Source organism: Lucilia cuprina, chromosome 4 (genome assembly GCF_022045245.1).
Source record: "Lucilia cuprina isolate Lc7/37 chromosome 4, ASM2204524v1, whole genome shotgun sequence".
Classification (NCBI taxonomy): Eukaryota; Metazoa; Arthropoda; class Insecta; order Diptera; family Calliphoridae; genus Lucilia; species Lucilia cuprina.
The window spans coordinates 17,448,214-17,463,397 of record NC_060952.1 but is presented as its reverse complement, the minus strand read 5'-3'; the positions used below and the strand labels follow the sequence as shown (position 1 = coordinate 17,463,397).

Here is a 15,184-nt window from a genome sequence, read left to right as displayed (position 1 = left end):
AAAATGAATTAAAACTAAACAGAATTCGAAAGACATACAAGCATGTTAATAATTTGCCTGCCAATACTTTTTTTAATTTTTTCGCTAAAATTACAAAAAAAAAATTTACACTTGTGTGCTAAAAATGTGAAAATGCTATTGCTGTTGCTTCTAATAGACATTTAAAAGCAATATTGTTGTGACAACATTGTCACTCGTTTTAATAATTTATTAAGCACCTTTTTGTTTTCTGAATTAAACATTTTTCATTTTTCTCACTTTTAAGCTCTCATGACTATATCTAACATTTTATGGCGTGGTGTTTGGTGGGCTACAATGACTAAAGGAGAGACTTAATGGCAACATCATCGCCAGTCAATACCTGTATAACTCTTGACTAAATTAATAAACGTTTGTGTCTGTCTGTCTGTCTTTTTAGTTAAATGAATGGTTTAGATTGGTGTTGAAATTGAATGCTTAGAATTGTTTGCAAACACACTTAAGGGGGACATTTAAGGAGAAAGATGTTTTTTTTTTTTTTGTAATGGCAATTTGTCAATTACTTTAACGCCTCATAAATGTGAACACAACACAACATCGAAATAACATTAGAAAATGTTAAATTTATTTGTTAGCTGACTGTCTAATTGTCGGAATATTGTATATGTGTGCTGACAAAATAATTTGAACAAGTTGTTTGTTAGAGTTAGTAAAGTGTTTATTTCAGATGCACTTAAAGAAACAAAAATTTTACGAATAAAAATTGTGATGATTTTACTTTATTAAAAATTTTAAATATATAAAAATTTATATGAAAACTCATAATTTTGGAGGGTTTGTAATCTATTTTTAATAATAAATAAAAAATGTTTATTTATAGAAAATAAAATTTATAGAAAATTTTTGAATTTAAATTAAAACAAAATAAAGTTTAAGATAACTTTGAAATAATTTAGATAAATATTTAATTGTTAGCTAATTTTCTGAAAAATTCCAAATTTACAAAAAAAAATATAAATTTTTAATTTATAAAAAATTATTAAAAATTCTTAACAAATTGTTAATTTATTTAAAATTAAAACTTTTAGAAGATTTTAATAAATATTTTAACATAAATTCTTATTTTTTCGAAAATTTCTAACAATTCGTAATTTATTTGAAATTTTCTACTAATTCTCAATTTTTAGAAAAAAAATCAATTACAGAGAAGAAAATCTTTTCCCAATTTCATTGATAGAATAAATTCATAATTTATAGAATTTCTTTTATAAAAATTTATTTTTTTAGGATATTTTTAACAAGTTTTTTAAGTGTAATATATAAAACTCAAAACAATTAAAAAGTTAAACATTAAAATAACACAAGGCGTGTGCATTAAAAAAATACACATACCAATCGTTTTTTTAACAAATATTTTAAAGTAATAAATAATGTTTTTTTATGAAATTAAAAATTATTGAAAATGTAAACAAAACTGCATTTAAACGTCCCATAAATAATACTCAACACAACAAGATTCTTGTTTTCTTTTTAATTTAAAATTGATTTGAAGTTGCTCAATACGCACACAAATATCATGTTAAAGTGTTGATTAATCTAATGATAATGATGATGTCTGAAACAGGTGAAGATAGAAGGAAAGAACTTCAATTTAAGCAAAAATAACTGTAATGAATAACCCAAAGCCATTAACACAAATAAATTTACTGATGAGTATCAGGCCCCCTAACTTTTCTCTTAGAATAATTATGCGGTTTTCTTGTAATGCGAAAAAATATATATTCATTCGGTTGTTCTTTGTAGAAACGTCAGTTGGCCTGTCAACTCTTTGGCCAATTAACATTTAACAATGTTGTATGTATGAATAAATGAGCAAAGAGCAAAAATATCAATAATTTAACTGTTTATAACCAGAATCAGCCTACAATCTACAAAAAGCGCAGAAAAAAAATTGTTTTACCAGACAAGACAAGGCATTCAACTTTGCATTTAACCAGGCTGAAAGCCATCATGTATTTAACAAAACATACCCATTATTACCCGCCTTTGCTTGGCTTCGTTCATTCAATTACAGAAAAACACTAAGAATATGTATAATACAACAACTACAACAAGAAAAAACAATTTACAACAAAATATTGTAATTGCGGTTTTGTGTTAAATGGTGCATGTGTATGTAAATTGTTGCTGTTGTTATCAGGTTCATTCTATTTGATGAAAATGATGATGAGGAGGACGTTGGTAATTGATACTTAACAGATAAAAACAATTAATGCAAAAATATGTTATTTCAAATGTAAATTTTATGAGAGAGGCAAAAATAGAAATTGTAAATAAAGTGATTATTTATAATAGATTTTTATACTCCTACCTACCGCTAACAGTTTAATCAATAGAAAAGTCGGAATTTTCTAAACATGTAACGGTAAAGTTATTATAGAGAAAAATACTACTAATAAATAGAAGTATTAAATATTTACATATTATAAAATATATTAATTTATATGTAAATTACTGTGGGAACAAAACCCAATTAAAATTTTCTGTATAATGATTATGACGTCCATTTATAGAAATTTATTTTTCAAAATGTTAAATACATTTTAAATTCAAATTATATGTTTTATAAATATTCTAATTTAAATGATTTTTTTAATAAATATAAAAATAATTCATACAAATGTTCAATAATTATCACCGTCCGACAAAAAGGGAGAAAAATCTCTATAACATGTTATAAATTTAAGGGAAAAAACTTGCGTTTTTAGTTTTTCCTTTCAAAAGGACTTCAAAGTTTTAAAAAGTGCATTTTTAAAAAAATATTTTAAAATAATATTTCTAATTAAACAATGTCAAATTTGGTGTTAAGTCAACAAGAAGAGTTAGAAAATATTTCCTATTATTTATATTTTATACCGTTAGGATGAAAACCCGTCACAAATGTCTTTTAAAATTATTATCCTTAAAAATCTATTAAAATTTTCAATATTATTTCAATATTGTGATCACTTTTATTTCCCATCAAAAATCAATTTTTGAGTAAAAACATAAAAATCCATTTTCCGACTAAACTACAGAACCTAGGGCTAAAATAATGAAAATCTGTTATCACTTTTATTTCCCATTGAAAATCGATTTTATAGTAAAAATATAAAAGTCCATTTTCTGGCTAAACTAAATTCCCTAGGACAAAAATAATGAAAATCTGTGATCATTTTTATTTCCCATTAAAAACCGATTTTTGAGTGAAAACATAAAAGTCCATTTCCTGGCTAAACTGTAGACCCTAGGGCTCAAGTAATGAAAATCTGTGATCACTTTTATTTCGCATTAAAAATCGATTTTTGAGTGAAAACATAAAAATCCATTTTCTGGCTAAACTATAGGCCCTAGGGCTAAAGTAATAAAAATCTATGATCACTTTTATTTCCCATCAAAAACCAATTTTTAAGTGAAAGCAGAAAAGTACATTTTCTGACTAAACTAAAGGCCTAAGGACAAAAGTAATGAAAATAGGTTATCACTTTTCTTTCTCAATAAAGATCGATTTTTGAGTGAAAACATAAAAGTCCATTTTCTAACTAAACTACAGGCTATAGGGCTAAAATAATGAAAATCTGTGATCACTTTTATTTCCCATTAAAAATCGATTTTTGAGTGAAAACATAAAAATCCATTTTCTGGCTAAACTATAGGCCCTAGGGCTAAAGTAATAAAAATCTATGATCACTTTTATTTCCCATCAAAAACCAATTTTTAAGTGAAAGCAGAAAAGTACATTTTCTGACTAAACTAAAGGCCTAAGGACAAAAGTAATGAAAATAGGTTATCACTTTTCTTTCTCATTAAAAATCGATTTTTGAGTGAAAACATAAAAATCCATTTTCTGGCTAAACTATCGCCCTAGGGCTAAAATAATGAAAATCTGTGATCACTTTTATTTTCCATTAAAAATCGATTTTTTAATGAAAACATAAAAGTCCATTTTCTGACTAAACTAAAGGCAATAGGACAAAAGTAATGAAAATCTGTGATCACTTTTATTTCCCATCAAAAATCAATTTTTGAGTGAAAACATAAAAGTTCATTTTCTGGCTAAACTATAGGCTCTACGGCTGAAATAATCAAAATCTGTGATCACTTTTTTGAGTGAATACAGAAATGTCTATTTTCTAACTAAACTACAGGCCCTAGGGCTAAAATAACAAAAATCTGTGATCACTTTTATTTCCCATTAAAAATCGATTTTTGAGTAAAAACAGAAAAGTCCATTTGCTGCTAAAATAAAGGCCCTAGGACAAAAGTAATGAAAATCTGTGATCACTTTTATTTCCCATCAAAAATCAATTTTTGAGTAAAAACATAAAAGTCCTTTTTCTGACTAAACTACAGGCCTTAGGGCTAAAATAATGAAAATCTGTGATCACTTTTATTTCCCGTTAAAAATCTATTTTTGAGTGAAAACATAAAAGTCCATTTTCTGACTAAACTACAAATTTCAAATTTTCAGCCATATTGGTCAAGAACTGCCGGAGTCAGAGGGGATCAAAATGTGCATCTTTGTCAAACAGGGCTTTATGGGTCCTACATTGTCCAAAGGAGTACAGAAAGTTAATTCTATATTAATCTAACAATTTTTTTTAATTTTTTAAATATTTTTTTTTTTTTCAAAATGTCCATATATGTTTGTTGGACTTTATAGTACAGTATCTTCCTGTATGTCTGTATAAGGAACTATGGGCTACTTTTTACATAAAAATTTCAACTAAGCGACGTGCCACGCCCACATTCAAAATAATTGTTATAAGTCGCGTATCCTAGAAAATAAGAGTTAGTTAGAGTCCTCAAATTTTGTATGTATAACTGTAATATCCGTAAGAATATTGTTGGAGAAAATGGACGGAATGGTTATAGTGGGCGGTTTCACCTCACATATGAATAAAATATACAAAAATTCGTTCATCTGGGAAATTAAGAGAGCTAGCTTTTGCAAATTTCTCCATATTGAATTTTTCTTGAACTTGAACATTTAGAGAAAAATTGGCGGATTTTCAAATGTATATATATAGAAAATTATTAATAGTTAAAATCTTCAAAATCGTAAAATGTTTTTAATTTAATTTGCTTTTAGGATAGCAAAGCACACTGTATTTAAATTTAAAACTTTGCTTTTATTGTTGTGTAAAATGAATTAGTATGTTTGTGTAAATATGTAGTAGATAGTATTAGATAATTCTCAATTCGATAGTAAAAATAAGACTTTTAACTAAACTAGATTTTAGCTTATGAAAAAAAAAACAACTAACACTGAAGGTCAGTAAATTTAAATAACAGTTAATAATTCAGAAAACAGATTTGAAAAAAACTTTTGTCGTCTAACTAGATCAATGACATGTTGTCGTTTTTAATAAATCTTATCAGTTTGATAGAAAATATCTATGTATATGTGAATAACACTTACCAATAAAATGATCCGGCTGAAAAAGACAAAAATTAATATTTAATATTTTTATATATTGATATACGTATGTATGTATGTATGTATGTATGTATGTATGTATGTATGTATGTATGTATGTATGTATGTATGTATGTATGTATGTATGTATGTATGTATGTATGTATGTATGTATGTATGTATGTATGTATAATAACACTGTAACAGCAAAATTTAAGATATAGAGATCTAGCTTAGTAGATCACCCTATCATATTAAAACATTTTAATATAGCCCGATCGGTTGTTTTAAATATCGTGATTTTAGTTGTTGTGGGATTTTTTTCTTTCTTTAATCCGAGCTCTTCTACTATTTAAAAAGTATACATAGAGCGGAATTTGTATACAATTTAATTAACACCTATTTATTATTTTGACAATCACTTTTGTGATTTTGACAACAATTTGTTGTTATATTGATAACGCATAGTGTCATTTCGGCAATGCTATGACAACGCAACGTTATGTTTGACAACATAGCTGTGTCACTTTGTACAGAAAATATGTATATAAATATTATGAACATTTTCGTAGTTATCTAGCGTCAGTCATATATCAAATCTGCGCTCTTGATTTGAAAACGTATTATTTATTATGTGTTTGTTTTTTAGATCGTATATTTTTTTGTTTATTTAACGACGGATGTTTTTCAAAAATTATAAATACTTTGGTGTTAATTTGGTATCAAACGTGTATAATTTATAAAGGGTCGTTTTCCCTCTGTTAACACATTTCTATACTTTGGAACAATTTTTAACCGACACTTTTTATAAAAGGTAATAATAACCAAAAAACATAAATCGGAAATTTTAAAAAATCTTTAAGTTGACAACAATACTAAATTCTTTTTTGGGGAAAACTGACGACTTTCGGGATATAATAAAAATTTTATATAAGAAAAATTTGACGCCCCCTACCGAAACAAAAAAAAAATAATTCAAAATATAAAAATAAGGAAAGAATCAGTTAAAGAAAAGCAAAAACCTCCCCCGCCCTTAAACTATCGAGCTGGAGCGCGGCTGCATATAGTGCATAACAATATTAAATGGAGTATGTTTTTCATATATTAAGATTAGTTAGGACCAGTCCTAAACTTTCAAGAAGTACTCGTGGAAGAAGTTTAAATTTGTCAAACAGAAAGTTGCGTTGTCGAAATCATAACGATGAAATGCCGAAAGGAAACAAAATGTAATAAAAATTACAACAATTCTTTGTCAAAATTACAATAATTATTTGTCAAAATTACAACGTTGCTTGCCAATTTTACCACTTCCGTTGTCTAAATGTTAACAAACGATGTAAGCTTATTTTTGACAACGGATTGCAGTTATTTTGGTTTTTTATAAACGGTTTTGTACTCAGTGTATGTTATTTCATAATTTAGATAAGTTAAGGACCAACCTTAGCCGAAATCTATGTCATTACATTGATGTCTTCAAATATTTACCAATTAATTTGACATCTTTTGCGTAAAGCTTTCTGGGCAAGTACCTATGTACATTAAATGGGAAGAGAGCGATTTTCATGCGATCTCTATATGAAATAAATCACTAATATAATCTTAACGATCCAACACTAAATGTGTATTAGCATTGCAATGGTAATAATCTTCACTAAAACGTCTGTCAAATTTTTTTTAAATTTCTGTAGAAAAAAGATAAACTTAATGTAATTTTAATTATAATTTAACAACATGACCAGAGAACAATTTATAAATAAATCTGTTACAAGGATGGAATAAATTTTGTTTTAAAAACATGTGCATATTTATTTACTTAAAGTTAAATTATAGTTGAAACTAATTGTAATTTGTATGAATTTGTTAATTTCGATTGTTGTAAGTGTGTAATTAATGGATTGTACAAATATGAAATAAACATGAAGATTAAACAACAACTCTGGCGGCAACAATTAATAAAAATGCAGTTGAAATAAACAGAGAAAAAAAAGTATAAATGTACGTGAATTTTTAGAAAAGTTAGAAAAAACATTACAAAACAACAACTAACAGCAAGAAAAATTATAAATAATTTGTTAAGTTTGTAAATCATAATAATTGTTTATTTGCCATTACGAAAATGTGCACACGCAACAATGTCCGTCCTTCCATTGGTTGAATCGCATTCGTTTAAAGATATGGAAACAGGTCAGAGACGGAACAACAAGCTTAATTCATTTAGCAAAAACTTCATACGTTAAACAAATATTTGAGGAACTATTGTTGTTGCTTTAGATTGCTAAACTATAACAAAAAAATGCAAGCAACGCCTTTTAGCTGATAGTATTAAACAACCAATCAGAAAACTGGCCATATTTAAAAGAGGGTGGAGCTTTTTATATGTAAAGAGTAGGAAAGCTAAATAAATTCAACAACCACCAACAACATGTAAGATCTCATAACAACAGAAAGAGATAGTTATATGTTGTAATTAGTGAACAAGCAATAAACAAGGAGGGAAGTAATGCGCATTGAAAATGATGATGGTGGTGTCAGTTGTTTGTGCGATTGATGTTTAGCTGTCCATCATTGCTGAAGGCAAGAAAGAGTGATGGCTGCAAAGTTAAAAGAGAACGCGTGTGTGAATGAAAGAAAATATTCTAGTGTAGCTTGTTGTTATTGTAGCGAAGCTCAGCTACTCGCCGTTAAGGGGCGCTGTAAAGGTATATGAAAATATTACAGTAAATGTTACTTAACAAGGATATGTATGGTTTTTCTTTTATTGTTATCATTTCAATATCCTAAAGAAGTATTTGTTTTAAATCGATTTAAGGCCGTTTTTATTGACAGTTCTATGAATTAAGCGGCTTTTTTTGTAAAGCCATACATAGAGTAGTTTAACCTCTGGTTTTGTGTTTCTCTTTTTCTTTTAAATTTATTGATGATTTCAAAAGCATTGATCTGTTTTTTGGTTTTTAGGTTATTTACGTTTATAGCTTTGTTATTTGTAGCCTTAGGTGGTCTGTCATTTTAACACTTGTTCTGTCATTTTGTTTAGTTTGTTAAGAAGAATGTTAGGTGTTAAGAGTTATGTGCTTTAAGATTCCTGCATAATTTATTTTTAAAATTATTATAAACTTAAAAATTTTGTTCAAGTTTTTTAATTAAAATAAAAAAGAACTATATAATAAAGTTTATGCTAAAATGACGAATTTTCAGTTTTGTTTAAAATTGTGATTTTAGAATAGTTAATAATGAATAAATAAAACATCACTTATAAGCTATAGAATAAATTCGATAAAATTTAGCATAAATAACTTTAATGTAATTCCATCTACCAAAATTGGATAGGCCCATATTTTCCCTTGGCTTTATATTACTTTCCATTAGAAAATCTCTTTTCTATACAAATTGTTAAAATATTTCGTATTTAAGGTAAAATTCATATTAAATGATTTATTATAAAAAATATGATCTACATTTTTAACATACCCACTGTATTATTATGTTAAATAGGTAAAACTTATTTTATCATACTTTAACCTTTTTATAGAAAAAGTAAAAATTTTACTGAAAATTGAACAAATTCAATGGCAAAAAATTGTTTTAAAGGTTGTTCATGTTATAAAAAAATTGAAAAGAAAGACCCTCGATTTAGCCTTTAATTTAGACCTATAAATTGACAGAAAATAGTTTTTTCACCAATACCTATTTTTGTGAAGACACTGAATAGTGTAAAAATGAATACAAACAAAAGAAATACAATTAATAGAAATTTTAAAACAAATCAACAATTTTGCAATAAGTTGTTATATTATTTTTATGGTACTAACATCAACCCTACTTTATCTTAAACTTAACCTTCAAATGTAAAAACTCTATGCAGTAGTAGTCTGCCCCATTACAAAAAGCTGTAATTGTACTTTAATCATAATAAACTTTTGTAGATAATTTGTAAATTCCGCTTACATTTTATTTATTTATTTACTTATTTGTTTTTCTTTTTTATATAAAACACATAAAATAAATAAATAACAAATATGTAATTTACCCTAATCTTTTATTTGATTTTATATTCATTATAAGGTATTTTTCCCCATTTGCCATTATCGTCAAAGAGACTTGTATATAAATTGCCAACAATACCCTACGGATAAAATGTTGATAGTAGATGACTTAGCTTTAAAAAATTAATATTATAATTGTAAAAAATGTTATTAAATAGAACTATTTTTATATTCAAATACAGAACAAGTTTTTAGATTTAATTCTCTGATGCAGCCTTTCTAAAAGAGCTTAATTGTCAAGAAATGTTAACAAATTCCATTTATATGAATTGTTAGACCTATAATAAGTCCCAAAGGTCTAGTGTCATAACTAGTGAAGGATTTAGTACTTTGAGGTTTTTATTTTAATATGTAACTTTCTGTTTACTTTCATAAATAGGGTTTCCTCAAAGTCGTCTTCGAACTTATATCAATTTCTAATTTGTTTTTAACTTAAACAATTTTGTAGTAAATACATTTTTATTTACTTATTTATAAAGTAATTTCAACTTCTACCTCACATTCTTTATAATCGCACAATGGCTCTAAACATGATTATAAAGGAATGCATTATTTTAAATCCGTTTCGTTTTTATGGAAAAAATAAGACATTCTTACTTGGATGTTTTGTTGAATATTTAAAATGTAAAAAAGCAAAAGATCTTAAATTTTGGTTATTGGCTCATACAAGGCAAGTGCATACTTCGCCTTTCTACAAAGAAGTTGTTCGGTAAGTAGTTTTGTTTTCTAAAAATAAAATAGGCCATCGAGAATTAAATAATAAGCGCTAACATACGAAGTACTAATATGTATATCACAATAAAAGTAAGTAGTTACTAGACTGATTGTAAGTAATGCAGACGGTAAGTAGTTGTCATTAAAAAAGTGTTGTTGAGTAACTAAATGACATTAAAAGGTTTCTGCTGCCTTTTTAATGGAGCTTTGAGTAGGCAGCTAGGTACAGGAAACTGAATGACCGGATCAACCCTCGCCTTAGGATTATAACTTAACAGTACTTTGAATTACGCTGATTCAAAGAGTTGAAACACATTTTAAAAATTTTAAATTATGAAGAAATACTTTCAAATAACTGCAACAATGAAGAAATAAATTTGAATGCAGTTGAGATAATAATATTAGTAATGAAGCATTCATGTTTCTACGCACATTAATCGGTCATTTATAGAAAGATTTTCCCAAATTTCAAAATAAACTTTTGCAACTTTAAAAATGTTGGAGAAGTAATATAAGTACATATTGAAGCTCCTATTTTCCATTTCTTTAATCTCCCTATATTTCTCTCCACAACTGCATGTTTCTTTTTTTTAATACAATATTGTATTTTTCCTGTTAATTCGCCGTAACACGTAGTAATAATAATAATCAGCGTAACACAAGCAAAATAAAACATTTACGAAGATCTCAAGTCAAACTGTCAATCAATTTAACTGACAGGCACCGCCGCACAAAGTGTGTATCTGTATGTTGTTGTTGCTGTTTTTTATATATTTCTTTTATTTTTTTGATAATTTTTGTTTTATTACTTCTTGATGCCAAGCGAGGTCGGGCACAGAGTAGGAAAGCACCCTCCTCTTATAATTTGAGTAGCTCAATTTGAATGTATATTTTTCTATCCAGGATTGGAATGAATACACTGACTGGCTAGATGGTTGGTTGGTTGGTTGGCTGAATGACTGACTGACGAAAAATAACAACAATCAAACTACAGACAAATAAAGGGACGGACATAAATATACAGACATAATATGGACGGACAGACATTTTCTTAGCCACAAATTGTTTTACTTTTTATGATTTTTTATTAAAAAGTTATTTTTGTAAAGTAAAGGAGAAAGCAGTGAGTTAATGTTTAAAATGAATATTTGTTTAAAAGTTGCTTTTAACAATAACAACAACAGCAATGTAATTATTATTATAATTTCCCAGTAGTGTTTGGGAACAAATTAAATCATTTTCATATGTAAGTGTTTCGCTTTAAGAATTTAACTGAACTAGTACCTTGTCTAGTTGTTAGAGACTGGTGAATATATCATTCTCAATCATGATAATTTTGGAAAAAATTAATTTTATAAAGAGAAATAGTTTTGTTTTTCACATCTATTCTGAATCTATTCGTTCTCATAGCAATATTGTTTAATATGTTGTTTCTAGATAACGTGTGAGTAGTTTGAGTTAAAATTTTACTTGTATTTTGTTTTTGTTACAATAACAAAATACAAGTAAAATTTGTGCTCAAACTACTCGCTCGGTAGTTTGATAAGTTTGTGTAGATTTTTTAATAAAAACAACTCAAAAGTGATTTTATTGGGAAATGGTACTGAACTCGATAAAAAGTGCCATTTTGTTTCTTTAAACTGCAGGGTTATAGTTTTTTTTTGAATGATGGTAAGAGTATCTGTGTGTGTCTTCAACTGTGTGGTATTTTAATTTCGATTAGATGATGGCTGTTGTGAAGGGCGTTTACAGATTTAAATAGTTTTTATTTTATGCTATTAAATGTTAAATTTTTGTTGTTGTTTTATATTACATCTGTAATGTTATCAATTAAATGGTTGCCATGCTTTGGGATCAGCGAAAGAAAATAATGTTTGTATATTATTCTAGAAAAAGATTACAATCTTTAGATTTTGGAAATTTCTTCTGATCCAACCAAGCCATATAAGATAGGCATATACAAATTTTCTGCCTTATTCATAAACATATATCAAAGGGTTATTGGACATTTTTTTTATGAAAATTAGATTTATAAATACCTCTGTACGAAGTTTATTCCACATACGAACAATGCGGGTGAAGATTGAAGAATGAAATTCTCTATATTAAGTTTTGTGGTCTACTGGCCAATCTACCACAAATGGGTGTGTTCTTGAAGAAACACGCGTGTTACGCAAGAATATACGGATATCGGGAACAAGTTCCTAATTTCAAATGAGCACATTCCATTAATGTATAGATCGAACAGTGAATTAATAAAGTTGTATTCCATTTTCGGTCAGACATAATTAGTGTAAATAGTAAGAATATCAGATGGAGCGAAGTATGTCTTACAACGAGACACTTAAATGCTTCTTTCGACACTTGAAGAATTTGTTTAGTCCAGCGGACACCGCACTGAATTTCCATGCCCAGAACACGAAGAATTATCGATTCCTTAATATTTACACCACACATATTGATTTTTTTCTGACTTGATTGTACTTATTTACAAAAATTTTACCAGCATCCTGAAAGATGATGTAAAATTAAAACATAATTATCTCAAAAATTTTAATGTATAAAATATAAATAAAAATCTTTCTAAAATATATATAATTCATTCCATTTCATTGAGTAAACAAAAAGTATTTATTTCTAAACTAGTGTTATTAGGAAAATGTTAAATTTGAATTAAATTTAATAATGCACACAACCAGTTTAAGCTCTATAACTTATTTTGTACATGTCTTAAAAATGTGGTTTTTATTAATGTTTAAATTATTTAAACAAGTTATGACAATTTCAATATTTCTCAAGAAAACTGAAGATAACATTGATCTATACTTATAAAATTTAAAAATTGCCTTAAGCCTATCATAAATCTATTAAAGAAATTACTGTGAAAGAATACAAAAATACCTTATTATTAACAAAAAAAAAAAAGAAAAATCAATTAGTATTATTCAATATAAATACCCACCACAAAGCAAGTTATACATAACTACAATAATGACATGCAATCAACACATTAAGTTTAAAAGTAAATATAAACAAAACATGAACTTAAATTGATTTAAGACAAAAAGGAAAAAAACATATTAATGAAACCTTTTGGTTTAGTTAAAAAGCGTATAAATGATCTCTCATGCTAATGTTAAAACATTAACAAAATCAGAAAAACATTCAGTCATTGATAACTATAATTTGAAAATCACCAATAATAAAATCTATTGTTTTTAACAAAAACAAAAGATTTAAAATCCCTAAAAGAAAAAAAAATTAATGAAGTGCATTTATGTTTGATTTAAACATAAATAAATAAATAAAATAACCAATAAATATTTTGTTTAAATTGCGTGTGCTCTGCTGCTGTTTTAATTTTAGATGATTGCATGTTTCACATAATATTTTTTTTTTGATTTAAGCTAAAATATGAAAAAAACATTTTACTAAAATGACAGCCAACGCTGTGGGATATGTTATTTAATTTTTAAAATATAAAAAAAGTTTACAGACAAAAAACAACACAGTGTATAAATTCATTTGAGAGGCAGCTGTTAAAACGATTCATGTTTATGTTGCTAAAGTTGTTCAATTGTGGTTTTTTTGTCGTTTTACAAAAAAAAAAAAAAAAAAAAAACTAAAAAATTTGCATTTAAATATATTTTTTTGATTTTGTTGTCAAAGCTCAATTTTCACTAATTAAGAGGATTATTATCAATGGTAAACGCAAAAAAACAACGACGCAAATTAGAAGATTTGTTATTATTGTTAATATAGCTGTAGTTGTATTTAAATAAAACATTATTTAATTGCATAATTTTTTGGTTGTCTTTTCAGATTTAAAATTGATGCAGCTGTTTTTTTTTGCACAAATAAATGGAGATATACTCAGCAAAATCTTTCATTTAATGAGTTATAAATCTCAAAAAGCCACTTTTCTCTACATATTCATTTCATTTTGACTCATTATTTGAACACGATAAAGGCATTGGAGGCAAGTATTTACGACACTCGCTTGCAAATCACTACTTAAATAAGTACTATAAATAAGGAGTAAAAAGTTGTTTTGTTAAAAAAACAAACAAATTGCTTACATAGAATACAAACCTATGCTTCTTGTTCGTAAGTTCGCTCTCTTAGCCACAAAACCACTGCTTTTATTGTGCGTTCAATAAGGGTTCCCATAATTTCGGGGTTACTCCTAGACGTCGAACGTAACTAGCTATTTTAATTACGAAGAAGTCAATCGTCACCCTCATAGATTACGAAGAGACATAATTTTGTTCTTCAAGTGTCCAGCTCTTGCTTACAAAGGTGGCACTAAATTAATGATTGTTTCAGTTGTTACAAATAATACATCCGTGGCGAAATCGACCCAACTAGGAATTTAGGCGTAAATGTAAATCAGTGTTTTTTCTGATACATTTACTATTTGTCCAAATTCTGGGTTTTCTGTTTGTGCGTGTGTGTGTAAAACATTTGCTTCCCAGTAGTTCGATAAAGAGTCAATGCATCTGAAGAAGTCAGTGTAAAGTGTGGTAATAGGTAAATAATTCCTGTTGCCTTATTTAATAGATATTGTTTCAGATACTTCGAAATCTTGTTTAAAATTGCTACCTGTTTCCTTTCGTTTCAAAGGCTACGTTTTATTTCAAAGTTATAGTTCAAATACTGCCAACTAACCTACCAGGGCAACACCCTGGTAGTACTGTAATCTGTCTATCCATAGATCAGGGGACTCTACTTTACAGGCAATGTATTTCTACTAGTAAGTATTAGTTGTATAATCTAATAAGTAGTGATATTGCACACATCTAGTATTTTCATTCTACATTAAAAAGAAACTTGTTTTCTTTTAATCACCTAAAATTTATTAAACACAATTTTTGCAACTTGTTCTATTTTCCAAATAAAAAAAATCTTAACATTAAACTTACGTTTAGATTAACTATAAATTTTAAACAAAATGTTCTGCTTGTATTCTAGGAAAATATAATAAAAAACT

General features: G+C 27.0%; 1 long non-coding RNA gene across 1 annotated transcript in view; it reads right to left on the bottom strand.

Moving 5' to 3' along the window:
• The window catches only part of LOC124419884, a 180,066-nt gene that overhangs the window by 93,275 nt on the left and 71,607 nt on the right, over window positions 1-15,184 (bottom strand). The window contains exons 4-5 of the long non-coding RNA XR_006940871.1: window positions 12,234-12,704; window positions 5,441-5,456 (exon numbers count right to left, since the gene is read on the bottom strand). This is a non-coding gene — a long non-coding RNA (uncharacterized LOC124419884). The remainder of the gene's footprint in view (window positions 1-5,440; window positions 5,457-12,233; window positions 12,705-15,184) is intronic.